Here is a 27,846-nt window from a genome sequence, read left to right as displayed (position 1 = left end):
ATATTTACAGGGCACGGTATGATAATTTAATACATGTAATGCAATTTAGGCTTCTGGGATAAGCATCTTCCTTTCTATCCTTGTCTCTAAAAGCAATATGACAATCATCTTATTTAGAGACACTCTGAAACTCCACAGTTGACAAGGGATGGTTAAAACAGATTATCATCTAGTTGAACCTTTTTCGCTAATGTAATCAGAGACATTTTAAAAAAGCTTTATGTGAAACCAAAGCACATAGTGAACAATTGTAGAATCTTAGAGTCTTGTTGCCCTTAGATTCACTAAAATATCTTGCACCACCATCTAAATTTTTAATATATGAGATCACATGTGCGAACATGCTTGTGCTTTGTAATCTCTGTTTTTAATATCTATAGCTGAATGTATTAAAGTGTAAAAATGTGCTCAGAATGTTAAAAAAAAAAAAAAGAAAAGCATATTTGAACCTAGCAACTGTGCTTGGGGTCAAGCTTACACAAGAAATCATATGGCTGGGTCAATTTTTTTAAATTAATTTTATAAATAATGTTTTATTTTAGAATACTTTTTGATTTATAGTTGCAAGAATATAATAGAATTCTCATATACCCTACACCCAGTTCCGTCTATTGTTAACTTTACTATGGTTCACATTTTTCACAAATAATGAAACAATGTTATTATATTATTATTAATGAAATTCCATACTTTATCTGGATCTTCTCAGTTTTGACATAATGTCCTTTGTTTGTCAAGCCCCTGGAACAACATAATGTTTAATATGGGAAAACTTTAATATGGAGCTATTGAACTCAATACAAGAGTGGAAGTTGTATTAGCCAGCTCTTTTTCTTGAGCATGTGTTTCCTGGGCCAGCAATTTCTTGAGGAATTTCCACCTGAATTACCCTAGACTTCCCCTGGTCTCTGCTTTGTTTCCCTTGAGACCACTAGCAGATGCCTCAACCTGCTCCACCCTGATGCCAGATGCTGGAGCCCTATTGCCAAGCCACCAAGGCAGCAAACAGATGGTAACATCCAGTGCACAATGCCCCTCCACCCCGGCATTACCTCCCATCACCACCCTTCTACAGTTTTAGGCAGAAGCATTAGTGTGAAAGGTCTTACCTGCTGCTGAGCTGCTGAAGCTCTGCTCTTAAAGCTGCAGCACACCATAATTTGCTTGGGAAAGTTTCAACACTACTAGAAGTAGGGGGTGGAAAGAGGACCTGACCCTTGTTCCCCCTGAACCTTGAAATCCAAAGATTTGGGAAGTTAAAAAAACAAAAAAACAAAACAAAAACAAACTCACATTTCATGAAAAGTTCTTGTTGGTAACAAATAAGCTATGGAGACGCTCGCTTGCTTCCTAAAAGTCACCTCACCTCAAGTATAGTCTTTCATAGACTGAGCTTCCAAACTTTCTTTGAAATATGAGTTAGCAGTAGACAGTGACAGAAAGAATCCATTTAATTCTGTTTCTGTGTTTATACAACTTCATGACTCCAGACAAACAACTTGGTATTTTAGGGCATCAACCCTTGTAATGAAGGGATTGGATTAGTTGTGGCTCTTACCCCTGAACTTTTCTGATTGGTGGTTCTGTTTGTCCCCCCCAAAGGCTCACTGTTGTCCTGTCAAGGCCACTTTTTTTTTTTGTACCAGAAATTGAACCCAAAGCCTCTTAATCACCGAGCCACATCTCCAGCCCTTTTTATATTTTATTTTGAGATGGATCTCACTAAGTAACTTAGGGTCTTGCTAGGTTGCTAAGGATGGCCTTGAACTTGAGATCCCTCCTGTCAAGGCCACTTCTTTACTGGTAAGCTTTCACTACAAAAACTAACTATAATTCAGGGCTTGTTATGGATGAGTTGCTTCCAAGTACACCAGTTATTTGATCTATTATACTTAGTTTGCTTTTAAAGTCAATTCTTGGTAGTGATACCATCTAAAAAAATGCAATTGAATTGAGAAAAATAAAAACAAAAACAGATAAAGCTGAGGAAATGCAGGTATCTTCTTTTGTTCTTGCTATCAAAAAATTCATTGTGGGGACAATCTACTTATTAATGAGTAATACGAACAGTCTTGTCTCAGAGAATTTCCTTGAAACCTCCTGATAGCAATAATATCAGCCTGCTGAAATGGCTATTTAAGCATCAATACACGTGATAAGAAACACTTTTCATAAACAGAATGATTGAATCAACTGTCAGGAAGCCATCAAAGTCAAGGAAGAAAGCCCAAGCCTTGGGGTGGAGATGGTTACTATGTTTGGCCATCTGTTTTGGTCTTTCCTGTTCCACATGTAGCTATATAGTTTACATAAAAGTATCTCTCAAGAGGATCAGAAAGAACAGATTTATTGAACCAGATGTGTGTTAGCATTTCTACAGGTGTGGCTCTGCAGCTGAAAGAACATGTTGTACCAGGGATGGAGTTTCTTATTATGTAATCAATATAAATTACCGCTAGACTTTTACAGAGGTTGATAAAGCAAACATGTGTCATTTGGATTGGCCTTCTGGTATATAAAGAGACCTTGATTCACTTGGGCCACAACGTGAAAAAATGCACCATTCGATATTTATAAAAGACTTGGTAGAAAATACCACGACAGTGATCAAGAGATGTTGTTCTAGCTCCCGTACAGAGGCAGTTGCTGATGAGGAATGGAAGTCACGTTTTTGTGGTTTTCTTAATCAAAAAAGACGAGGGGGTTGGGGGTTGTAGCTCAGTGGTAAAGCGCTTGCCTAGCACATGGGAGGCACTGGGTTCAATCCTCAGCACCACATAAAGATAAATACAGCTGGGGTTGTGGCTCAGTGGTAGAGTGCTTGCCTAGTACATGTGAGGTACTGGGTTCAATCCTCAGTACTACATAATAAAAATGAATAAATAAAACTACTTCCTGCCAAAACTTAAAAAATAAACAAACAAAATAAAGGTATTGGATCCATCTACAACTAAAAAGAAAAAGTAAGGAGAGAAAGATGAGGAACAGTTCATAAATTGTTTTGAAGTCTCTCAACATCTGATAGAAAAGGGCCAAGGGAATGAAAAGTATTTAGAGGAGTAGGAACAAAAACAAACAAATAAAAACAGAACACCAGAAAAAAAAGATGGAGAAATAAAATGGTAGAATGAACTAACCCAAAGAGGAAGATATCTTTAAGTAGTACAGAATGTTGGGGCTATAACAAAAACAAAGTCATCCCTTTGGTAATTTGCAGAACATTTTGACAATTGTACACAGAATTAATTTTTTTTTTAATTCTAGGCAGGAAGAGGAAAAATGCTGCTGGTTAATAAATTTTGTATCAATACTGTGTTTACCACAAATGTTTTAAATATGTTCAGAGCTTTAGTGTATTTATGCTAGATTTTACAATAAAACAAAAGTGAACATGTCTACTCTAGGACTTCTAATTTCTTAAACTTTTTCAATTCAGATTAATCACCCCAAAAAGAATACAAACAATAAAAAGAGAATAGTATACCCTACTATGTATAACTGTAATGCTTAAATAGAATAAATTATAAAAAGAGTAATCACACTATTCAAATCTATCCTTACTAGAAATTAAAAATTACTAAAAACTAAAAATCTCTTAACCTGTTAATTTTTGAGACAGCTGTGTTAATATCTTCCACAATAGTTGTAGATACTGACATTTTTCCTTGGTAAAATCTGTCATTATATTGGGCCCATATCAAAGGCTATGTGGCTGGATACATATAAGTTCATGATTTTTAAATTTTGCTGATGATTCTTTTCATTATCTACCAGGTAATTCAACTTAAAGCACATCTTGTCTGTTAACCAACCTTCCTTCCTTCCTTCCTTCCTTCCTTCCTTCCTTCCTTCCTCCCTTCCTCCCTTCCTTCCTTCCTTCCTTTCCTGGAAATTGAACCCAGGTGTGCTTTACCACTGAGCTACTTCCCCAGTCCTTTGGGTTTTTTATTTTGAGACAGGATCTCACTAAACTGCTGAGGCTCTAAGTTGCTGAGACTGACCTCAAATTTGTGATTCTCCAGCCTCAGCTTCCTGTGTTGCTTAGATCATAGGCATGTACTACCTTGTCTGGCTTATCTATTAATATTTCTACATGTCTTTCTTTTAATTGTTATTTACCTAGTACATACATTTTAGCTCTTTTATTTTTAATATTTCTGTACAATTTAATGTTGATTTCCCATAAATAGCATAAACATTTTAGATCTATTCAGACTTCTGTCATTTAATATATGAGACAGAGCCAATACATTTAATGATGGCCAATATAATTATTATAATTGGTGACATATAGGATATCTAAAAACAGAATACACTTAATTTTAATTGATAGGTTACACTTTCAAATATTTGATATTTTTCTTCAAGTTTCTGGCAACATTTCAGGTAAGTATCTCTAAACTTAAACAATGAATCCACTTTTTTTAATCTTAAAAATGTATAATAAATATTACTTTCCCTTGATTTTCAAAAATGTTAGATCTTGTGTAGTAAACTTTTTCTACAAGTCATATTGAGCAGATTATTGGGAAAATAACTAACCAACAGTATAAACATGTTGATTCAGTATTTTCAGTTTTTAGAAACAAGATAGTCTTATTTTTAAATTTTTGTTTTGCATTTTTCTTTCTTTCATACATATTCTTTGCCCCTTTATTTTCTCATTTTTATTATGTTTATTCTCTTAACCTTTATTGCTTGGAGAAAAATTATCCTGTTCCTTTAAAATTTAACATGCATATTATACAAAGGATAAAGTTTGTTTTCCCTCTGAACTATCCCTGTTTATCTGCAAGCTGTCATTGTTTCATGATTTATTTATGCTTTGTAAATACTGAAATTTATTTTTATTTATTTATTTTTTGGTACAAGGAATTAAACCCAGAGATGCTTAACCACTGAGCCACATCCCCAGCCCTTAAGCCAATATTTACAATAACCTATCAATACATTTTATTGATTTATTTGATTACCCTTGCTTCTAGCCTTCCACTCCTCCTTTCTGAGTACAAATTCCTATTCACTGACCTTATTCTTTAGTAACTGCTTTAAAGAGCAACTTTGGGTAGTAAATTATTTGTATATAAACTGTGTAAAATACAATTTTTAGTTTTCTTTCTTTTTGCACTCTTGAACATTAGTTTAGCAGGGTATAGAATATTTTTGATCTACATTTGAAGATACTAGTCCATTTTCTTCTAACATATATTATTATTTAGGAGAGCTTGGCTGTCAGCCTAGCTGCTCTCTTCTCTACCAGTACAATATATGTTCTGTCTCTTGTAGTTTTTTATAGTTGAAGTACAGTCATGCATCATTTGACAATAGGAATATATTCTAAGAAATGTGCACTAGTCAATTTTGTCATAGAACTTACTTACACAAACTTAGATGATCATAGTATCACTGGGTGGTATAATCTTCTAAAATAACCATAGTATATACAGACCAATATGTCATTATGTGGCACATGACTATTAAAGTTAAATTTGCATACAGGAAGTCACTCAGATTTTAGGTATACTATATTGTACTACATGTATAGTACACTTATATAAAAATCAGTACAGTAGATATTCATTGAATGTAGGCAATGGAGAATGTGAATACACAGACACACACACGCACACACACACACCCACACCCACACACACACACACACACACACACACACTTCATAATAGTGGATATCTAAGGTAAACAATAAGATAACAGTGAATCCCCATTGCTTATCTTGTAAAAGTTAAAAATTTCATGACAACATTAGAGAATAGTTTGTTAATTTCTTCCAAAGGCAAATGTATCTAATCTTAGATTCAGCAATTCTACTTCCAGGGTTTTACCCAAAAGAAATAAAACTATATACACACAAACATGTAACACACACACACACACACACACACACACATACTCACATGAAAAAAGGTACTTGTATTCCCCATTACCTCATTGCCTATGTCATTGCCTGCCTGAGATATAAACTGTTCTAATTGCTATCATAATTGATTAGATATGTCTGTTCTTGAAATTCATGTACATAGAATCAAACCATGTATTAATTTTTGTCTGTTTCTTTCATACAACGTGAAGTTTTTATGATTTATCCACCTTGTTGCATGTGTAAAGCAGTTCTTTTTTTAAATGATGAACAATAGTTCATAGAACTAAAATATTTTATTTATTTATTAAATATGTTTTATTTTCCATTGTCCTGTTAATGGCCATTTGAGTTGGTCCCAGTTTGGAGTATTGTAAATAAAGATACCATAACTTTATATATTTCTGTGTGTGTATGTGTGTGTGTGTGTGTGCGCGCGCGCATGTGCATGTGTTGTATGTTTGTATTTGTAAATTTTTATTTTTCTCAGGTAAAAACCCAGAAGTAGAAATTCTGGTTCCGAGGTTAAGTAGATGTTTGCCTTTGGAAGAAATTGCCAAAGTGTTCTCTAATGTAGTCATGCCATTTTAAACTTTTATAAGCAATAAATTAACATTCCAGTGACTGCCCATCTTTGAAAATACTTGGAATATTTAGTCTTTTAAATTTAAACCATTCTACTGATTAAGTTTTCTCATTGTGGTTTTATCTTATATTTGTCTAATGATAAATGATAGAGCATATTTTGTGTTATTTACCATTTATATATCTTCCTTTAAGGGTAAAGTTACAGCTAATGCCTTATTTTTAAATTAAACTTTTATCATTGTTATTTTGTGGGAGCTAATAATACATCTGAATACAAGTCAAATATAGGTAGTAGGTATATGCTCCAAGTCAGTAGCTCAATTTTTCGTTTTCTTGACACTGTCTTTTGACAAGCACAAGCTTTATATTTTTATGAAATCCATTTATCAATCTTTAAAATTTTATGACTTGTGCCTTTTCTTCTCTCTTAAAGAAACATTTGCATATTTGTGTGTTGCTAAAATAGTCTCCTGGTTTTCAGGAAGTTGTATGGTTTGGGGTTTTTATGTTTAGACCTATGTTCCATAGGGAATTAATATTTGTGGGCTATGTCATGTTGCAGTTGAGCTTATTTTTTTTCTCATTTGTTTATCCAATTGTTCCAGGCAGTTTGTCAAAAAAACGTTTTCTTTCTCCATAAGTTACATTAACTCCTTTGTTGAAAAATCAGTTGACTCCTGTATAGGTATTGTTCTATTTCTGTAGTTTCTCTTTTGTCCCGTATGTCTATTTGTCTATTATCACACCAACACCAAACTGTCCGGATGACTGTGCCTTTTACTGATGTTAGACATTATTTGTTACCTTTCTATGATTCAAGAGAAGGATTTAGCACTTTTATAAACCTCCTCTTTCAAGACACTGTCTTCCCCATCCTTCCAACATCGTCAGAACTGTGTAAATATTGCTCCTAACTGACCACGTAGTATACTGTGGTTACATTTTATTGCTTTAACACTATCTTTCTCCCCACTCCCTCCATGACTTCATAATTAGTTCGGTTCTCTTACACACTTGGTTTTATGTCATTAGTGTGTCCCTTAAGTACCTGATAGGTCCAACAAGCCCTTCTCATTATAGCTAAACACATTAAGGAATTTATTAATATTTTTTTCTTATAGATATCCTTTCTGGAAATTTCTTGGCATTTTCTAGGTTTGTTGCACAGCTAGTTGTTCTACTTTTTCACCTCACAGTCAGTTTAGGAATGTCCTTCCTAGGATTGAAAGGAATTTCCTTTGTATGTGGGCTGAAATTTGAATCCTCCATCCCCTGGATCCCATTCTTGCTCTCTCTTTATACCCTGTTTTCATGGAGAAGATCACTTAGGAGCTTCCTGAACAAGGGTGCAGAGAAGACAACATTTTTGAGAACCTACTTATCTTGAGTATTTTTGATTTATCTCATATTTGATTAATTATTTGGCTGGGCATAGAATTCTAGGCTAGAAATTATTTTCCCTAAAACTTCTCAAGACATACCTGCATATTTCATTATCCTTTATATCCCAGTATTGATCTTAGCAAGTCTGACACCATTTTGATGTCCATGCCTGATATATATTTTTAAAGTATTTAGGACCTTATTTTAACCTCAATGTCCCCAAATTTCATGACTATATGACTAGCATCATTTGAATTTTTATTTATTCTGCTGAATGCTTGGTGAGCTTGTTCAATCTAGAAAAACACAACTTTCAATCATAAGAAATATTCTTATTTGATTTTGATAATTATTTTCTTCTCCTAATTTCCCATGATCTGCCCCCTTCCCATATTGAATTATTGAGAAGTTGATATCTTAAAGTAATTATCAGAGTTTGTATTTTTCCAATTTTCTACCTTTCTCTATCTTATTCTAATTTTGGGGAACTTTCTTAGGTTTGTCTACACAGTAGTTCCCCCTTATTTATAGACCCCTAGTAGATGCCTAAAACCATGGATAGCACTGAACCATGTATATACTGTCCTTTTCAATTTATACTATCTATAATACAGCTTAATTTATAAATTCGGCACAGCAAGAGATTAACAATAATAACTAAAAATAAAATAGAATAAATTATAACAATATACTATAATAAAATTGATAGCATTATTACTTTTGTACTTTGGGACATCATTAATTATAATAAGAGTTACATTTATACAAGCACTATGATACCACTATGGTCAATTTGATAACTGAAACAGCTACTAAGTGACTAATGGGCAAATAGCATATACAACATGGATACTCTGAACAAAAGGATGTCCTCTGGGCAGGACAGAGTTGGATGGCACAAGATTGCCAGTTTTTTCCCTCCATAGGTAATCTAGATCTTCTTGATTCTTTTCCTGAGGAAGTTTATTTTTTTTTAAAGTGCTTTTTAAATCTCTTCATGAGAGTTGTAAACCAATCTCCCACATTCTGAGAAGTTTTAGGGTACTACCTGGATTGTGGAAGGATCCCCTTGGGATACCTTCCCTTTTGTCTCCACTGATTCCTGTGACTTTCACAGGCTTTAGGTCATGTTTCACATCAGTGTCTAACATTATAAGCAGGTAGTTCAAATTTGGACCCCATTCCCTCACATATAAAAGGTTTTTATTTTCCTTCAGTCTAGGGTTTACCTCTTGCTCATAGGCTGTTTTCCCATCAGCAGATGCTACATGTAGACTATTTGTATTTTTGTTCATAGATGACTCCACTGTCCTCATTCTTGGCTTTGTGCAGGAGCCCAGTTTGAGTTCTCTGCCACATTGGCTACACATGAAGCTACGCCTTTAACTCAGGATAACTTCTCCATTTTTAAATTCTCTATTCTACAACCTGGAGCTGTTTCTCTCTTGCATTTAAACTCATTTGTGTTGTTTTTGAATATTTTTCATGGTTTTTTTTTTCTGCAACATTTATTGTATTTGTAGCAGAGAAATGCTTTTTTGGTCTATGTGCTCTAAATGCTTTCTTAGTCTATGTTGAACAGAAGTCTAAAGTATGACTAAAGTTGACTCAGAATTCTAGTCTCTCAGAGCCCTGAATAAATATTAATGCCTACATTTTCTTGTGTATATGTTATCAGTTCTTAACCATTCATTTCTTTTATACAAATTATTCCTGTTAGAATTGTTACAGTATTTATGTTCCTGTACCTATCAAGTAGTTTAACTCACTAGGCAGAAAGGTAAGTGTAACATGTGGGCCAGAGGGGACAATTTTATTTTTCTTCTGCCAGTTTTTCCTTTTACTATGTTTCCCTAAATAATATAGCAGATAAAACTGCTTGCTTTGCAATAACTTGACAGCCATTGCCATCGAAGTTTTACCTATTTCTTCTTTCAGTCTGTACCATTGATTGCAGAAAATTAAATTAGCTAATGGAGACCCAGCCTTGAATTTATTTTGAAAGATGATTTCTTGCCTACTTCTGAGATGATGGTAGCAGGAAGATTCTGTCTGTATGCAAGTAGACAATAGCTGTGATGATCGGAGAGTTGTCCTCTGGTCCTTATTTCTATTTTCCTATGCTCGACTTTTTAAATAGGAATGGTTCTCCTAATGGGAGAAGTGGAACTCTTGCTCCTTGAGGATCTGAAAAATATGAGATCCAGATGCCTCAGATTATATATTTGTTGTTAAAGCATTGGCAATCATATAAAATCATTTTCACGATAGCTTGACCAGTTAATTGAGGAATCTCAATTCATGGTGAATATAAAGGCAGAATATATATATTTTTTTACTTTTCCCTATCACTGTTCCTAATTTTTATGTGCCAATCTTCCTTTTATCACCAGCTGCAGGATTCCCTAAATTATCTCTGCTCCATTCCTCATTTCAAGAAGAATAAATGCTGGTTTCACAATTTAAACATCATCTCACACCTGATTCAAAGTTCTGCTCCCCACTCTACCCATTCCCCCCTGACTGAAGCATAGGAGTCTAGAGTGGCAGGGCTCTATCCTGATGGACATTTCCCTTCCTCCATTCCAGTGAATAACCCTGGAATACTGGGAGGTGCAAGGAGGGTAGGGAAAAACTCAGTCTCTACTGGGCTTCCCACCATAATTGGTTGTCAAAAATGACCCAAGCCCTTGTTGGACTCTTCATGGTGACTCTTGAGAGTCTCCAATTGGTAGATGACGACCTGGCTTGTTCTTCACTGACCTCAATACCATGTGATATGTTACAACAGAAACAAGTCTCAGAGATTGAATTCTGCCACATTGCAAACATTTATTAGCAAAGGGAGCACAAAAATAATTACAAAGCCTGTTCTTTACACTTGGTGAAGTCTCACTGTCCTTGTAAATGCTCTGATGAGTACTACATGCAAAAGATTCACTCCCTAGCAAATGTTGCCATATTCTCAAGGTGGGATCAGCTTATGTGCTAGCCAGACTCCATCCTTTCACTAAATGGGCACAGGCCTGAATAGAGTCCTAGATCAGTAGCATGTCCCTGGATGACGGGTTTGACAGATTCATCATCTCTGGACACACAAGTGTGAAATGCACGTACACATCTTCCTAGCTAACCTGATCACATATATTGAACACCCATTTATCCGGCTCATGATTTTCCAGTGAAAAGTTATCTCTATGTCCTTTGGACCAATTTATAGACTTTCAGATATGGATTTAGATAGTCGTATTTAAAACATCATAAAAAAATAATTTTGTTAAGGAAAAAATGTAGAGAGTGGCAGGTCATAAATAAAATATTTTAGGTTACAATTACCAGCCCCTGATGAGTGAGACCCCTGCTTAGAGTCAATGGCTAATATTACTTAACATTAATAATTACCAACTGTGTACCACCAGATGCTATGAATTCAAGTATAAGTTGGATGGTAGAATCAATATCCTTATTGGTGCAGAATATATTAAAACGTTATCTTAAAAAAAATAAAAATAAAACATCAGCCTTATGCTTTCTGAAGTTTGTACTCCTGACTAGATTCCTGCATCTACTCATTAGCATAGATCCTGGGACTGTATCTGCATTGATATGTTTTAAAGTAAACTTCAAACAACACAGCCTTGGTCATTACACAGAGATAATCCTTTGTATATAGATGATGAGAGGCTCATTGCCCAAGGGAGAACTAAGATTTTAGAATGAAAATAAAACAAGGATCAGAAATAAATACAACCAGGGGGAAAAAAACTGTAACTCATAGAAAAATCTATAGTGACTAAGGAAAGACTATGACGATTAAAAATCTGTGGGGATTTTATATTCCTCCTAGTCTCCTGCTCTGCAGTTAAAATCAGCAATACAAGTTCATGAGTGGCATCTTCATTTACTCTTGGGGTCACAGATAGGCTACCTACTGTGGTCTTGCTAGTGGATCACCACATTCTTTCTCATGGCTTCAAAATTCCTTTCATTGACACATTTTGACCACTGAAGCTGATCTATCAGAATGGACACATGAGAGAACATAAGAGAGAACGTTTTGTGTGCTGTAGGAGAAACAGGGTCTGCAGGGCCCGTGACAGCCTAGGTGAATATTGAGCCCTTTTGAGCTCCATTTTCTCATCTTTGGAAAGACATGTGCTAGGGATGGGTTATGGGAACTAAATGAAATGATATCAATAACTTAGCCCAGGGCCTGTAGAGACTCAATAAAGATTGGTTCCCTCTTCTTATAGCCACAAGTTGTTTTGTTTATTACCAAACTGATACGTGTTGCCTTCAGCTCATGACTTTCCCAGGGATCTCCATCTAGAACAAACTGTACGTTCAACAGGGTATAATTGTCTACATTTTGACCTGTCAGTTTTGGTCATGCTTGTCATTTCTTATTTTCCGACATGAAAAGAGAGGTTTTGAGTAGTCACATTGGAAAACAAAGAAAATAAGATTAAAATTCCCTCAAATCAACTTGGAGCCACTAAAATATTAATGCCTTGACAGCTCACTCACAATCACCGCAGGCTGCGGGCCAGCATCGAGCTGTGCGTTGCAGAGGTGATGAGAACATATTTTCATTGCTGGAAAAAAATTAAGCTATACAGACAGCCGTGGGACACGAGAGCCAAATTCCACAAGAACACCCTCGAGTTGAAGAGTTTTCTTCCCTCCATCTTTTGACAATATTTAGAAAACCAAAGACTATAAACTTTTAAAAGGAATCTTGGATGGCTTACAGAAATAGTAAGATCACCAAAACACTTGGTAGAGATTGAATTTTTATAAAAGTATTTAAATTGATTAATATTATTCTCTGAGGTAGCATAAACGGAAGGGTAATGAATGTTTACTAAAAGTGAACATATTATGACAAGTTGCCAGTTGCTGTCTAATCAACTCAATTGGCTTAATCCTGCATTTTCAGTGAATTGACTTAAATCCCACCCACATGAAATAAATCAAACGGTTGGAGATAGCAAATCCTCCATCAAGTCACTCTCAGCTGTCGTAATCAGTGATTTCTAAATTTTCTCAGTTTGGGACATACCTTTGAACTGCAAGATTATACTTAATGAGGAATACATTTGCCCTTCTCCATTTGATTGTAATTATACCATGATTTGTTTACAAGAGTTTGTGCTGTGAGCCCACGACTCAGCAACCAAGGACGATCGTGTGCCCTCGGAGAGAGCTCTCTGGGATGTGAGCTATAGCAACCATTGAACTGTCAAGGAGAGGATCAAACCATTGATTTCATTAGTGCTGCCCATAGTGCTGATGAAATTTTCTTTTTCTGCACCCACACAAGCATGTGCCTTTGCCATAGTTCATATATTAAATGTCCCCAAAGGTCTTCATGTAAAAGGCTTGGTTCCCACAGAGTGGTGCTAGTGGGAGGTGGTGGAGCCTTAGAGGTAAGGCCTAGTGGGAGCTCTTCAGGTTTGGGGGGGGGGGGGGTGTGCCTTTGAAGGGAACATGGGATCCCAACCCCATCTTCTTTTCCTCTTTTGCTTCCTAGCCAGGAGGTGACTGGTTTTTCCTCCACCCCATGTTCCTGCCATGATGTGCTGCCGTAGGCCCAAAGCAACAGGGCCAGCTGATCATTAACTGAAATTTCTAAAACTCTGAACCAAAATATCTTTTCCTGTTTATAAGTTTATTACCTCAGATGTTTGTTATGGTGTTGGAAAGCTGACTAACAGCCAGTTTTTGAAATGGCGCCAGTTTCATGAAACCTAAAACTTACCTATGAGGTCTACTTGGATCTTTGTTTTGTTCTCAGCCTTCACATCCACAGCCTGATGTTGCCTTCCCATTCCCGTTGAGGTGACAGCACAGCAGCTAGGTGTGTAGGGGCAACTCCTAGGCCATGGAGAAGTGACTAACCACCCAGGTTGCCTACAGATTTCCCCAGGCGCATACTTATCAGCATGTGCTGTCTGTCAGTGAAGCTGTTCCCTTGGTCTTGGGTGCTTTTCCATTCACCCTCTACTGATTGAAAGTCAATCCATATCTCAAGATTCAACTTACACACCACCCCCTTCTTATGGGGTTTACTACTTTTTTAGAGGTCTTCTCATGGGTTTACTACTCTCTTCTCTCTACTTCACAAGAAGTTAGAGGCAATTCTGCTTAATTTCCGTAGATCTCACCCCCACTTTCTGTGCCTAGCACAACATCAAGAATGAAATAGATTCTCAACAAATGTTGAATTCAATTCAGTTCAGTTCACTGAACAAAAGAATGTTCACTGACGTCGTATGAAGACTTCTAATATTATCCTGCCTCCCTGGAGCATCTTAACAGGGGAGGAGGGCAGGGAGAACAATCAGAATCCACTTGAGTCTTTTCAAACTACACAAGCAGATAATGTGGATGGTACACAAAAGTTAATGAGGATACTCTGGAAATTATCCCTGCTCACTTAACAACCCTCATCCTGGTTGACAACCTTCAAAGAACTCTCTCTGCCCAAGATGTACCATTCAGAATATTTTACTTACTCCTATTTGTTTTCGTGAAAACCTCATAAAACAAGTCCTTGGATGTGTTTTCATCATATCTGAAGCTTAACTGACTGATACCTCAGGCACAATGGAGATACTTAGATTGGTGCTCTTAAATTACATTCAACAAAACTATTTACAAGTGGTCTAGTAAAAGTCGACTTCTTGGATGAGCTATTTTTAATGTTTCCTGAACAAGTTACCGTAGGTGGGCCACTCTTCCCTCTTTGCTTGTCACTTTGGAGGTCCATCTGGACATGTTCTGTCCCTGGTCTTGTTCTTGCACCCCACTGGCCATGGAGTAGTATGTTTTTGTTTGCAAGGGTCAAAATGTTCAGAATCTGACATCTCAAATATGTGCTCATTTTTTTCCCCCTGAAGTCAGAACCCCTGAAGTATAAATCCTTTTTAAATGAAGAAAGCAGTGCCAAAAGGAATGAAGCATTTTTGGTCCCTCTCCAAAACAGAGAGATAGCACTGAAACAGGAAGTAGAAGATTTAAATATCCACTCGGCATCTTGGCAACATATTTATGTTTAAGAGTCTAAAGGTTAAAAGGTTTCAGTCTGGCCTGGGAACACTCTATCTTCCCCTAGGGCTTAGAGCTTTGGGAAAACTTTTAAGCACTTATCAAATATTTGCAATTAGCCATTTTTCCGAGACCAAATGGCTACTGGGAATGTCACAGGACAGTGTTCCTGACATGTACCATGCTATCCTTCCTTACTCTCCTGCTTCTTATGATTATCTCTTTAGCAATCCAGCTTGGTATGGTGGAAAGCTGCTGTTTTATTTTCCATAAAAAAAAGAAGAATGTAGCCCTAGTTCTTATAACTGATCCTTCCAAATCTGGAATGACACAGAATGACTCTATAAACATATAGAGTGCAAAATTGGGGTTCAGTTGATTATATAGGGCTGTTCCCAAGGGCAACTGAGAGGCCCCCTTGTTATAGCTAGAAATGGACCATGGTGAGTCCATTTACACAGGGAAGCCTGGCTTTCCCCACCCTCCTACCCTGCAGAGCTGAGAGCCTGCTGTGGCACATTTACCAGCACTACCCTGGAAAGAGGAGTCCATAATGATCTCAAGGTTTTTTGTCTTAAGAAATGGAAGAATGAAGTTTCCATTGACCAACTATTCAGGGAAAAAAAATGTAGAAGAAAAGGTTACCAGGGTGCAAATAAGTTTTTTGGATATTTTATATTTGACACGACAATTAGGCACCCAATTGGAATGATTAAATATGCTGTTCAGGGAAGAAATGCTGATGAAGCTATATATTTGGGAGTGCTCAGCATCTGAATGGTATTTAATACCAGGAGGCGATATAAGCTCAAGGCAGTGAGTTAGAATATAGTCCCAGGACAATTGTTTGAGTCTCCCATATTAGAATGAAGACCAGAAAGCAGCAGAGGAAATCAGGAAGGATGGCCAAGGAAAGAAGGAAGAGAACCAGGAGGGTGTGGTGTGTAGAATCCATGTGAAGAAAGTACGTCCAAAAGAAGGACGTGAAGATCTGTCTGATAGGTTAGGTTGATCCCTGGGTTTTGGCAATGTAGATGAATTGATGCTGTTGAAAAGAGGGGTTGGGCTGGTAAAGAAAAAGCCAGACTGGCATGAGATCAAGAGAAGATAGGAGGAAAAAGGAACAGAGAGTAGTGACAATTCTTTCAGAATTTTGTTGAAAGAGGAGCCAAGGATTGGAATAGCAGCTGGAGAATCTTGTGAGTTTAATGAAGATTTCTTCCTCTTAATTTGAGATATATTTTGGCGTAATTGTATGATAGGAATGATCCGGTAGAGATAGTTAGTGCTGCAGAAGAGAGGTGACAATTGTGAGGTGAGTGTCCTTGGGTGCCCCAGTCCGGCTGCAGCAAACTAGCCGGGGGGGTGACGAACAACTTGTGTACGTTGATACAGCAGGAGTGGAAGCCGTTTATTGCAGGACAGGAGCAGTATTTATACATTCCACACAGCTTATCTAATTAGCATAAACTAGATACATCAGTCAACCAATAAGGAATCTCCACACTTAATGGCTCGCTTTTGTTACTTCTCAAACCACTCCCTCTGGCATTTTGCCAGGCACCATCCAGACTTGTTTAGGAACTCTAATATTCCCCTGGCAAAATGCCAGGTGTTATTTTGACTTGTTTACAGACTCTAACACTTGGGTAGGTGAGAGAGGATGGAAACAAAGCACAAGAGCTCAAAGGGCTGAGCTTAGCTGAGAGCGTGGAGATTCCAGAAGGAAAGGCAAACTGTATGGGTTCAGCTATACATTAGTTGGAAAGTGTAGTGATTGCTTATGAAGTTCTCGATGGCCCGTATTTTCTCAGTAGAAAAAAAGGGAAACAAACGCTTCAGCTGAGAACAAGGAGAGGAACAGGAGGGTAGAGACGTGTTAAGGGGATAGAGGATGTCTGGATTTAAACAACAGAGCAGAATTGCCAGGTAGCACTAAGGTCCCACTTGATATTAGTGGTAATGAATCTTAAGTAAAATCAGTCGGCTTAGCTGTGTTTTTCTCCTGCTGGGTGTAGCTGCTTGTCTGTTTGCTCCCTAGAAAGTAGTTTTTAGAGCGATGAATCATGGGACATCAGCTGGAAAAGGAGTGTGGGTGGCTGAGGTATGTTGGGGGACAAGATCATGGAGAAGAGCTCAACAAACTAAGAGGCCAGGATGTTAGAAGAGTCATGAACACAAATATTGAAATTACTGCAAATCATGGCAGAAATAGTACTGGTAGGAGGTATATCTAGGAGCTAAAATCTTCTAGAAATTAAGGGGAGTAATTCAGGAATCAGTAAATGACTGCAACAAGAAGGGGTAGTGGGTAATATTTTTAGGGAGAAGAGGGTTGCAAACCAATGGTAGGGAATAAAGATAACTCCTTCACCCCAAGGCTCTGTGATATGTGGTGGATGATGTCAGAAAGGCTATCCATTGTGAAGGGAAGTATAAGGCATGACATTGAATGGAAATTCAAAGAAGAGTTTGAGATGTGGGATCTTGGCTGACTCTTGTCTTCAGTGTGATATTTGGTCAGAGGAGAAGATGCACAGAGCCTGTTGGACAGGGGACTATGGGTGATATAAGAGGATCTGGAAGTCTCGGCATCCTGAAGGGTGTAGAGAATTATGCGGTTAACCCTGATGATCTCTCATTCTGACCATTGTGAACCTGGGGCAGTTGTTAAGGGAGGAATTTCATTTTAGAAACACAGAACTCTGGGCTTCTTTCTCATCTCTATGAGGGGGTGAGGCTTGGGAAGGGGTTGTTCACTGGAAGCACATAAAACTCTAGGGTCACCTTCACTCCTGCACAAGAATTGCTTCCTCTTTTCAGTACTTATTCTACAGGTTGAATAACCTATTCCCTTGTCAGTCTTGACACAACTTGAACTTCACTTTGCTCATGACTCTGTTCCTAGCCCTAGTGTTCTCCTGATCTCTCCAATATGCCAATATGAATAAACAAATGAATTAATGAGGGTTGTAGCGAATGATAACTCAGTAATCACTAGAAAGCCAAACTAGCAACATGAGAAGCACCTTCAGCTCCCATCCCAGACCTCTCAGCAGACTTCTCCCCTGGCACCACTTAGTTCTTGACTCTCAACTGCAGCCTCAGTCCATTCCTTTGCCTATTGTCTCTCAGATTGGACTTCAGTAATATAGGTCATGGTACAACCCACCCCAAGAGATGAACACAGTGAACTAGACCCTGAGCTGGGTCCCCTGAGCCTGGCCTGTATCACTGTGTGCCAAACTCTGAGAGACCATGGGACTGAGAATCAGGTTAGCCTCCTTGCTGGTGTGTTTAGAACCAGCTCTGATGAACCATAGTGAGGCTAAAGGACTTCTTGGAGAAGACGGGGTTTCAACTGGACCTTGAAGAACAAGTGAGATTAGCCTGAGAAAAACAAAAAAAAATCTTGGATGGAGTGAAGTTATTTATATTAAAAAGCAACAATATAAACATTATTATAAGAATGTAGTAGTCAGCTTTAAATCATTATGATGAAATGGCTGACACAGGATATTTATGAAGAAAAGAGGTTTATTTAGCTCACAGGAGGTTCAAGAGCATGGCACCAACGTGGGCTCAGTTCTGGTGAGGGCTTCATGAAGTGTGTTGGTACCAGTGGTCACATCTTAAGTCAGGAAGCAGAGAGAGCTGAATCCCATGACATCTAGGTTTCCTTTCAGTCTTAACCATGAGTCTTTAGCTCTGTCTGCCTAGTTTCTCGGTTCGGCCTACATGTGTGCCTGATCCCTACTCCTTATTCTTACTTTTGCTTTGTTCTTACTTTTCATTTCTTCTTCCGCTGCCAGAAATGGTCTGCAAACCAAACATCAGGAGCATGGATTAGCTGCAATAATTTTGACCAGGTTGCTGTCTTGGCTGACTCTACCTTCATCATGTCGAGACATGTGATGCATGGATTCCTCAAGTCTTTTGACTGCAAATCTTGATGGCCTCTGTGGGTGAAAAAAATTAAATCTGAACACACAGAGATATGTTTGGGATTTAGATTATGCATATTGCTCATGAAGCAATAATAAATTTTCTTCTCAGATTGAACAAGGAAAGGAGAATACATAGTGTATGTTGTATCTATAGCTGGGGCTCAGAACTTCTGCCTCTTTTCTTCCCAGTGTTGGGACTTCCCAGGCCTAGAGGCTCCCCAAGAAATTTCCTGTTTCTAGACAAGAGAAGTTATGTTGGGATGTTGGCACACACCACTCTTGCTTTATGAATATTTACTAAACATAGTTTTCTATGTACAGATATGATGCAGTGTAATTATTCACCTATCTGAGGTCTCGCTGTTGGGCATTTGAAGTTATCTTACGTTTATTATCAACAGCAGTGTTTCTAGAATGAGCTGATATATATCTTCATTGGGAACTATTGGGTCATTAATATTATATTCTTCTAATTGGTTTAAAGGAGTAACTGTTACCATTTCTTCTGTTTTCAGGGTTGAGGGAATATTTAACTAAACCTATGAGGTTCTATTCCAGAATTTTATTTAGCTTCTAGAATCTGGAGGGAACGTCAAAGCAGCAACAGTTTGACTAAGTTGAACAAATCTAGTGAATTAGTCGAACTGAGAAATCTCATGTTCAAACCAAATGCACAGGAGAGAATGAAAATAGAGACAGAATACTTAACGTAATTGTTAAATAGATAGTATTCCCCAAAGAACCTATTATTAAATAAAACATTTAATATTTATTTTCTAATAAACATATTCTATAATTTTTAAAAACTGTGCTTTTATTAGCATGTACTCCTTTTGTAAAATATTAATTCCTTAAGAATCTTTCCTTTGACGTGACCATTGTAGTAACTCTGGTGACTCAGTTGTGAACACATCTCGACAGATCTAGAATGTTCATTTTGCTCATTGCTGTTCTGTTTTCCCTCAATCTAACTAAGAGTTCACTAACTTAGTTGAGTTACATAGCTTTCAGTTGGGAATCATTCTTCAGCCCCAAATCTTGTTTTTCTGGGAAAATTCAAGGACTTTTATGTATAAATGTGGGTTACAGACTTAATAAAACCAAATTTTACATCAAATTGAGGTTAAGCTTGGTGTCTAGTTACATAATGTGATATTTCACATCAACCAAAGTGTTCCTGGTACTATACCAGGTGAGGTGAAGAATACAGGAATCATTGCCTAGGTTATAATCCCAAAGTCTCCCACTTTCTCAATTAACAACCATTTATTGGAGGAAATTGCTAGAGTTCTAGGATTTTCCACTTATTTTCACACAGTGGTGAAAGTAGAAACTTGACTAATTATACATAGTTTGTCATGTAAAAGCAACCCCGAAATATTTGAAAGAGCTTATGTGTTCCTGCTCAGACCCCAAACCCATTTCTGAATGGGCCTTTATGTAGGTAGCATCAATTAGTTTGAAAGATTTATGGTTATGTTGCTTCTTTGACTAAACTGATCAGAGGATTTTTGGAATCTTCAAATAAATGGTTAAAATTTAGGGAGTGTGGACACATTGACTTGAACAGTGCAGTCATAAGATCCATGACTTCAGCCACATACTGAAGACATTCTCAGTGGCTCTAAGGTCAGTAACATGGACAGTCCCACAGCTTTAGTAGGTGACTGACTCTCTACCATGTCAGAAGATAGGACAATTAACTTAAATTTCCTTGAACTTCTCTGGTGGGACCTGTTTTAGTCCTCTTCATAAACAGTCATATGTCTTCTGTTTTGGAAGAGTGGCTGTTAACAGGAGTGGAGACAAAATTTGTTGAATTGGATTATTTGTTGTAAAGAATGTTTTATATCCAGATCAATGAAGTGATATCTGCATTGGTTAGGAAGTTGCTATCATTTCAGTTTTACTTGTATTAAATATTTTCTTAGCTCTAGTATTGTTATGTAGGGCTAAAACTGTCAACAGTGTATCTCTGGCGGAATGCCAGGTAGATGGGCTAGCTAAAGGGCTTCTACAAGATTATGTTAAAGAAAGAGCCTTATCTTACATAGTCTCAACAGACATGTACCTTCTTGAGCTGTTAGAAAAGACTTTGTTTACTTGTTATTTTTGACCTCTGGTATTTTTTTTTTTCTTTTTTAACTTTTTGTTTTGAAATAATTACGGTTGAACAGGAAGTTACAAAAATAGTACAGAAAGGTCCCAAGTACCCTTAACCCAGTTTTCCCCAGTGGTAACATCTTACATAAGTACAGTACATTATCAAAATCAGGAAAATGACGATGGTGCAATCCACAACCTATTCAGATCAAAAAGGTTTTCTACAACAAGATATAATTCATGGGGTTGGGGATGTGGTTCAAGCAGTAACGTGCTTGCCTGGCATATGCAGGGTGCTGGGTTCGATCCTCGGCACCACATAAAAATAAAATAAAGATGTTGTATCCACTGAAAACTAAAAAATAAATATTAAAAAATTCTCTCTCTCTCTCTCTCTCTTAAAAAAAAAGAAATAATTCATGACAGTCAAAACCTCCCTTGACAAGCTCCCCTTCATCAGAAAAGTACCTGATGCCTATTAGCCCCTCTTCACACTGCAAAGAGGTAAACCAAATTATCTGAATAAATCTGGACCTGCTAAGGACAGAACAAAAACATTGTTCCATTTTACAAAGTCTACAAAAGCTAGATGATGGAACCATCTTCAAAAGAAGAAATCTATTGGTACAATGTATTTAGAAAGCTCAGCAAAGCAGGAATTCTTACACTGATTTCTGGATGCAAGGGGCCTTTCAAGATGGAAGGTACTGTTTTTTTTTGTTTTTTTTTTTGGATTTCCTAGAGGGATACTGCCTGAAAAGGCATCAGTATATAGGAACAAGATTAGAATTTTCAGACAATATTTTTTGTCACACTACACTTCAACCCATTTTCTTGGTTAACTCTTTTTGAGTTGTAAATGCACACATCACATTCCTTAAAGAAAGAGGACACACACACACACTCAGCTGGGTTGCTATGGGTTTTTTTTTTCCTTACTGTGAACTTATGCTATTCTGAGTATAAAGACAAAAATATTCTGAAAGAAATATAATGCTTTACTTTTCAAGATTCATATTTTATTAGCAATAAGTTTAGTTTTTAGGATAAGGTAGAATACCATAAATCTGGAAGCACTCCGTTAAGGACAACATTAAATCTAATACTACCCAGAATAGATTTAAGGATGATTTGAAGTTTCATCTAATATACTTTCTATTTCTTAGGTCTTCAAGCTGGTGGACAAAAGAGAAAGCAAACTGCTTTCTGATAACGAATTATCGCAGAAGGCCTTCTCCTTAAAGCATAGATGCATTTTATTCATGTACTTCTCTGGCTTTGAAGGGTTTGATGTTTATTTGGGGAAGGTTTATGTCAATTATCTAATCAGAAGCAGGCCCCAGACTGCCAGTGATATTCTGGAATGTATGGTCTACTTCAAAGGAAGGTTCCATGTCTCTTTACCCAGATGAAGCCAATTTTTCATAGTGAAGAACAAAGTAATTAGATTTTCGTTTTCAGAGAAAAAAACCCTATTTTTAGTCTGAATTTAATGGGTCATATTTCTCTGTTCAGTAAATCTTGCAATTATCACTCCATCCTGGAAAATGTAACTCAAGGACCCACCATTGTGCCAGAGCTGTGGGTCACCACAGAAACAGGTTAGATGGCAGCTGTGTCCAAAGGGAGCTGAATATAATGTCAAGTTGGTGTCTATGCCATACTTTAACATGGAAACCAACCAGTCAACTAGTGGTAGAGGTCTACATGCCAACATTTTTGTTTTATTTGTAATGGAAAACTTCAGAAGGAAAGATCAGGAGCCTGAGTTCCAGGGTGTGTGGCAAAGATTTCAGCCATGTTCTTCCACTGAGGAAAATCCAAATGGGCCACTTGAAACAAAGGCAAGATAGAGTGCATCCAGGTTCCAAATCCCAGACACATTTCTTCTCCTGTCACTCCTCATAGAATGCTTCTGATATTGTACAAGGCAAGAGGGACTGAGGACAAGGAGTCTGACCTGATGGAGCAGTGACCCAAGGCAAAGTCTAAGAGGAAGAATAAATATCCGAGAACTGGAGAGCACACTGAGCCACAAGATCTCTGGGAAATGAAGAAGCGTTTCCCAACCTATTGTATCTCTTATGCTCAGATAACTCCCATTCTTCCTTCAAGCCTCAGCTTGGATAGGACTTCACCAGGAAAGCTTAATGCACTCAAGTGTGACTTATTACCTTTCTCTGAGCTCTGGCAATGCCTCATAATTTCTCCTGAACAAGGTTATCACACTGCATTGTCATATTTAATTTTTACATCTGTACTTGACTGCAAGCTTAATAGGACTGAGGCCATGTCTTATGTGTTTATAGTTTTATCTTCTTTGCTGAGCATTGTGTCTGGCACAAGTATCTGCTTAATATATATGTGTTGTTTTGAGCTGATGTCATGAAGTTGAAATGATATCCATACCCCATGGATACCCCAGAAGACTCAAAAGTGTTGAAATACTTTCACAGTCTCAACCCAAGCCAATAGTGTTAAATCATCTCTACCAAGCTTTAGAGAACTCAGCATCTAAGAAGTTATTGTAAAAAGCCTTACCACACCCTATGATGACCACACATCAAACCCTTGGTTTAAAACACACACACACACACACACACACACACTACCTTATAAGCTCATACCCTAAGGGAAGGAACTGCAACAAAGATTTAAGGCAAATAAAGCATGATCTTGAAATTTTGTCAATGTACCCCCACCTTCTTGAAAATCACTTGATTTTCATGAAAACTCAAATCTAAGGGAATTTTGAGTTCATGTCTACACATATAGTAACCAGAACTTTAAGATATACTCTCAGTCCATAAGGGTGCGGGTGGTCTGTCTGCATTGTAAGACGTTTACACCAACTGACCTGATGGTCTTGCTATTGCATACATGATGAACTAAAAGCTATGATTAGAATGGACCTTGGAACCATGTTACTTATAGTATGTTGGTTTCTATGGGAAAATATTCAGTTCTACGTCAACAAAAAGAGGAGCAATGGAGTCTAGGAAAAATCTGGCATAGGCAGGAATGGGCAGAACACATGTCATCGGCTAGATAAAATTTGTTTCTGAACTAAACATTGCTGAAAGATACTTGGAGGTCTAGATGTTGGGTAATCTTATCCAGATACATTTTAGGATATATAAAATATTGAAGGAAGGTTAGAGTATAAGGAGAAAAGTCATCTTCACTTTTACCTTTGAACAAACCATCTTTTGCCTGCTATAAATGCTTAGATACTCTGAAGGACTACCTTGCATCTTTAATAATTAATATCATTTAAAATAAGATTTCAAACACCAGACATCCATAGTTGGCCAAATATTTTTATCTGTTTTGGGGGACATAGCAAAGGGTGCTGGAGGATGATGTGAAGTGTTGACTTCAAAGTATATATTAGCATTTCCACGATTTTAAAAGACTTAAAAGAAGACTAATAATGTAACATGAGGACATTGGGATGCATTCCTTAGACAGTTTTACATGATGATGTGAAACCACAATAACCAGTGGATGGGTGGAGGAGGAGAAAAGAGATGCAAATTATTTACTTGTCTTCAGTGGCTAGAATGCAGTGGTTCTCCATTAAGCTTAGAATATTTTTATAATTAATGGATTTATATAGAAAGCTAAAGTTAAACAACCATTGGAACTGTGGTTATATACTTGGACAATTAAACTAATAATGATATAATTTTCAACATAGGAAGGGAGAGATTATAGGGGAAAAAAGGTATATACAGATTTCCCTATAGCTTATAGAAGGAATTCAGACAATAGCTAAAGTTGATATCTGTAACCAGTTGAAAAAAGAATTACATGATGTATATGACTAGTACACTATATATGAATTTGCTACATTAAATATGCCACAAAATGTGAAATAAAAGATGATATCTGTAGGTAAAACAATGGCCTTTTAATTTTTTTTATAATTTTAACTTTTAAAAATAATTTTTCTTGTTGGGCACAGTGGCATTTCCTGTAATCCCAGCAGTTCAGGAGGCAGGAGGATCGCAAGTTCAAATACAGCCTCGGCAAAGCAAAGCACTAAGCAACTCAATGAGACCATGTCTTTAAATAAAATACAAAAAAGGGCTGGGGATGTGTGGTTCAGTGGTTAAGTGCCCCTGAGTTCAATCCCCAGTAACAAAAATAAATAAGTTAAATAATTAAAAAATAATGTTTCTTGTAGAAAACATCCAAAGTTTATTAAGACAGGTTTAAGCTATTTCTTTTTGTCAAATGATATTTCTATATACCTTACTATATGTACAAAATTATTTCTATCTATCCACCCATCTATTCTATATATTTAAGGAGATATTCAGATTATGTTCACCAAATATTAACAAAATTATGTCTGAATGCTGGATATATATAATTTTTAAAAATGTTTTTGTACTTTCTTATGTTTAGTTTTTAAAATGTGTCCACACAATTTTTTATAAAAGAAAGAGATGTTTAGAGAGATAGTTGAACTTGCCTATGTCTGTCTCTCTATCATTTTCTTTTTTCTTTAAACATTTTAGCAATTTATTCTTGCAAAAAAAAAAAAGGGGCATATTGTGCCACACTAAACGCTATTGATGGCCAGATCCTTATATTATAGGGGAAAGTCTTGATGGATCAATAAAACACCAGAGACTAAAATCATAAAACACTGACAGCTGTGTGGCCCTCACCAATTTTTTTTAATATTTATTTTTTAGCTGTGGTGTGGACACAATACCTTGATTTTACTTATTTATTTTTTTACGTGGTGCTGAGGATTGGACCCAGGGCTTTGAACGTGCTGCGCAAGTTCTCTACCACTGAGTCAAAACCTCAGTCCCCCTTCATCAAATTTTTATTGGTGATGATGCCAATCTTTGGTGAACTCTTTGTTATGTTGGGCACAGTACTGCTTTTGCTAAGTTAAAGTTCTGTATTAACAGGAAGTTAGAAATGTTTGTTTTTAGAAGTTTTGATTTGATGAGGTACGAATGGCTATCTTTTATTATGCCCTTGTCTAGGCCCAAGATGAGATTGACCAGACTTGTGGGAAAGTATTAGCGCTCTTTGCACTGACAACTGGTTTATTTGGTGAATCATGATGGGTAAATGGGATGAAGGGAGACTTTTCAGCATTTCTAGAATCATGTGCCTGAACAAGATCTGAACTGGATCCATTCCCTTGTCAAGCCTATGCCCAGCATAGCATAAGCAAGACATTTAGTGACTGACCCCAGTTTGATTCTTCAGTTCAGTGTCATAGAATGATTTACAAAAGGAGCTGGACAAAATCCAATGTCATATATTTGTGAAAGGAAGATACTAACTTGCTTAGCAAACTCCTGGGATGTCATACGTGTTCAATAATTGCTGCGTAAGTGAATGCTAAAATTCACTGTAAACAATGTAAGACCTTCATACTTCCTTGTTTAAAAGTATTTCAAATTTCTAAACCATCTCATTTTACCATTTCCTTTTCATGCTCCCCCACCCAACCCCACCCCACATCGTAAAACAACTTGTTCTACTTCATTTGAATAGAATTGAGTATATTTTTATTGCATTTTCCACATGAAATATCTATTTTATAATAAGTTATTTGTGTCTACCTCTCTGAATAGATATATATTCTACAAAGGCATCAATAATGCCTTAGGTTTTCGTTATTTCCTTGCTTCTCTTCTATGATGAGTGAAGTTCTTTATACACGGAAGCTCTGATCTCAATAATCATGGAACTGCCTTGAGGTGATATTAAGAAATAGACCCATAGCAAAATGACTCCTCTAAGGGTCATCCTGCCACTCAAATTGTGCCCTCACCCATCCTCAAAATGTCAGAGTTGCTGGAAGTTTGGGGAAGATTTATTTTAGCTCTCTCCTCCTATCTATACATAGACATCAGCCCCCAAGAAAACTTACGTAATTTTGTACCTTCAAGGTGTCTCTAGGAATGAAGCCGAGCAAGTAGCCGAGGCCTTAAGAACTCAAAAGGATGAATAAAATATCTAGATATTTACATGCTTCACTGGTTCATCTTGACCATAACCACAGGCAGCAAATATCTGTATGAAAAGTAAGAATCCAGCCTGTTAGATGACTGATTCCAAATAGCCCAATGCTGGGTATCACGTCCCCACACATCTGGTTGATTGAATACGAATTTCCCCCTTTTAATCCAGATGGCCTCAGCAATAGATAACACACAGGGACTCTTCCACATTCTACATGGTGCTGGGTGTTGCAGAACTCAGCTCTGTTGCTGTTCTTCTCCCCCTTCTTGCTCTTGCCTGGATCTCATTAGAAACCATTAGTGATGTAATACTAAACCTATGGAATCTTAAACATGCTTTTAAAATCCTGTGGAATAAAGATGTCTCCTACCAAACCAAAAATGCAGTGGGAATAGACAAAGTTACATTTCTTTAAGGAAAAAAAAATGACTCATTTCATACTTTCCAAACTGTTTTGACTGAAGCTTCTCAAAATAAACTTTCTGCAATAGGCAGCCTTTGATGTCTGACTTTGAAAAAAAAATCATTTCTCAAAGATACAATTCAATCTTTTTTGGGGTGTTCATGTATTTTTTTGCAGATTAACTTACTTTTATTTTTACCAGTGAATGACATGATATTAAATAGCCATCTGACTAAGAAAGAAAAGTATGTTTGAAGTGGTCTTAACTCCTACATAAACCAAATATAAAGAACATGCCATATGACTTTTAAAATTACCACAAAAATAGAATTTCCAGAACATTACCAGAAGGGGGATTTGGTCCATTAAGAATAACAAAACAGTTTAGATGTCATGAAAGTGGAAGATTAGGAGCGTAGTTAAGCTTAGTAATGATATTTTTGATTCATACGCTATTTCCTAGGATAGGCAACATTTTTAATTTTTCACAGTCT

At 36.9% G+C, this 27,846-nt stretch overlaps 1 protein-coding gene and 1 pseudogene across 8 annotated transcripts in view; one reads left to right on the top strand and one right to left on the bottom strand.

Moving 5' to 3' along the window:
- LOC124099855 (centromere protein Q-like) overlaps positions 1 to 13,680 on the bottom strand; it is a 59,082-nt pseudogene extending 45,402 nt beyond the window's left edge.
- The window catches only part of Cald1 (caldesmon 1), a 204,082-nt gene that overhangs the window by 42,333 nt on the left and 133,903 nt on the right, over positions 1 to 27,846 (top strand). The gene's annotated exons all lie outside the window — the stretch shown is intronic.

Source organism: Marmota monax, unplaced genomic scaffold (assembly GCF_021218885.2).
Source record: "Marmota monax isolate L192 unplaced genomic scaffold, Marmota_monax_Labrador192_F-V1.1 WCK01_AAM20220418_F8-fsc00131, whole genome shotgun sequence".
Classification (NCBI taxonomy): Eukaryota; Metazoa; Chordata; class Mammalia; order Rodentia; family Sciuridae; genus Marmota; species Marmota monax.
Note: the sequence above shows the minus strand (reverse complement) of the source record. Positions and strands in the feature narration are given on the sequence as shown.